Below are 2,583 nucleotides of genomic sequence, written 5' to 3'. Positions count from 1 at the left end.
ACCCCTGCACCCTCAATTAGTACCCCGAGGGCTTGACAGACAATACCTAGGCTAATGAAATAGTATATACAAATATTATTTTTGGTCCTGGCAAAATTTATTTTGTTGTCTACGTCCCATGTAAAGCAAAAATTACAAAAAAACAGCTTTTTCAAACTTTAAAAATCTAGATAGTTTTTTAAATAACTCTAGTATATCCAGTCCCCCTCCGTAGAGGGAATTCTATTCCCCTGAGAAAAATTCCTCCTGCAAAAGATCCTCCAACGTAAGACCCCTACCAAACCAGAAAAATTGGTTTTCAATGAAAATACCATTAAAGTATTTTCGTTTTTATCTAGAGGGAGCAAAAAAATCAAGAGCAGTTAACTGTTAACGCACATGGGTATTGTTATACAGAACCTAGGCTAATTATAAAGTGCATACAAATATGCTTATTGGTCCTACCAATTTTTTTTTATGTATCCAAAATTCTCCAAGTTTAATGTTAACTATCAATAGCTATGAACCTGAGAAAGTTTCCATGATTTCCGAGAAGGGGGGGGGGAGGACATCTCAAACGTCAAGGTATCATAATGCAAATCGCAACATACAACTCAGCGTATCAGAGAACACTACTGTAAAGGGTTCGGGGTCTCAACTGCAAAAGTCTGGAATTTTATATTTTTAACCATTTTTTATATGGGGGGGGGGGTGGTATTTGAAGGGAATGGTTGGCATATTTTGAAAAAGGGCAAACAATTTAATAAGAAAATCGACTGAAAGTAAGAAGTATCATGAAAACTTAATAAGAATAGAAATTATTTCATAAATGTGGAGGACTACCCCATCCCCAACCGTCACTCTTTAGGCTAAATTTTGACTTCAATTCTAAAGAATTTATCACAACTCTTTATGAAAGTATGTTCAAACTTAAGGGCTGTTGAGTTTGAGTTGGAAGTGTCTTTAAAATCTTATTAAAATCTTAATAAGAATAGAAATTATTTCATAAATGTGGAGGACTACCCCATCCCCAACCGTCACTCTTTGGGCTAAATTTTGACTTCAATTCTAAAGAATTTATCACAACTCTTTATGAAAGTATGTTCAAACTTAAGGGCTGTTGAGTTTGAGTTGGAAGTGTCTTTAAATATTTTTTAAACTTTAGCATAAAGAGCGAGGGGCAAGGAAGGGGGTGTTTACCTCATATACGTAAAAATCTGTTCGTTTCAAGTTTTAATGTTGTTCCTTGATTTTGGTTTACCAGAATATACCTCCATTTGGGAAATGTTTTGTTTCATGTCATTAATTTTCAAAATGTCAATGTCACTATGTCATTGTGTCCCAAAAATGGGATTGTGTCTTATTGACATAAAAGTGTGTCCAGTTGGCAACCCTGATTAAGCCTGGACTAAAAGCAACTTCCAAACCCGGGATTCTTCCTAGAGTAGAATTCCATTTCAGCGTATTTAAGGCTGACTTTTTAGATTTATAGATTTTCTCAGCATGCTAAAAAAGTTTGCAGTACGACGTATGACAAGGTATTTTTGGTACTACCTCACCTGGTGTGCTAATTGACGGATTAGTAAAACATTTTTTTTGGCTGTTGTATACGAATTGTTAACGATAACACAACTGCCCTGCCACCCCTGCACCCTCAATTAGTACCCCGAGGGCTTGACAGACAATACCTAGGCTAATGAAATAGTATATACAAATATTATTTTTGGTCCTGGCAAAATTTATTTTGCTGTCTACGTCCCATGTAAAGCAAAAATTACAAAAAAACAGCTTTTTCAAACTTTAAAAATCTAGATAGTTTTTTAAATAACTCTAGTATATCCAGTCCCCCTCCGTAGAGGGAATTCTATTCCCCTGAGAAAAATTCCTCCTGCAAAAGATCCTCCAACGTAAGACCCCTACCAAACCAGAAAAATTGGTTTTCAATGAAAATACCATTAAAGTATTTTCGTTTTTATCTAGAGGGAGCGAAATACTCAAGAGCAGGCAACTGTTAGCGCACATGGGTATTGTTATACAGATCCTAGGCTAATTATAAAGTGTATACAAATATGCTTATTGGTCCTACCATTTTTTTTTATGTGTCCAACGTGAAGCAAAAAAAAAAGGCTTAAAAATAAATCAAGACCTGGATTAGGTTTAAAGATTATGTCCATGTTAAGTAAAGCTAGATCACTTTTGTTATTTTTCTCCTAGACCAACTTAACTTACATCTCCAATCCGTATCCTTTACTTTCAGTCGTAAGCCCTTGAAGAGGGAGGGAATTATTGGAAGGCTGACCTTAAGGCCCAAACAATACCTCATGAAATTTTAGAACAGTTTATCGATAGCTCTATTATTTTTCGGAATACTAACTTGTATTACATGTTCTTTCCTGAAAATTCAACACTCCTCCCCCAAAACAAAATTTGACCAAATCCTGAATCCATATTTCATATTTACTCGTTTGATCCCGCCCCCCCCCCGTTACCAGTCTTTGGTTTGGTCACTTAATCATGTAAGATGCTTCATGGTTGTTCTTATCTAATGTTTGAACAGTTCAGAGTAACGAGCTGTTAATAAGGATTGACTCGGCCCAATAGTAA

Source organism: Artemia franciscana, chromosome 18 (genome assembly GCF_032884065.1).
Source record: "Artemia franciscana chromosome 18, ASM3288406v1, whole genome shotgun sequence".
NCBI lineage: Eukaryota > Metazoa > Arthropoda > Branchiopoda > Anostraca > Artemiidae > Artemia > Artemia franciscana.
Note: the sequence above shows the minus strand (reverse complement) of the source record.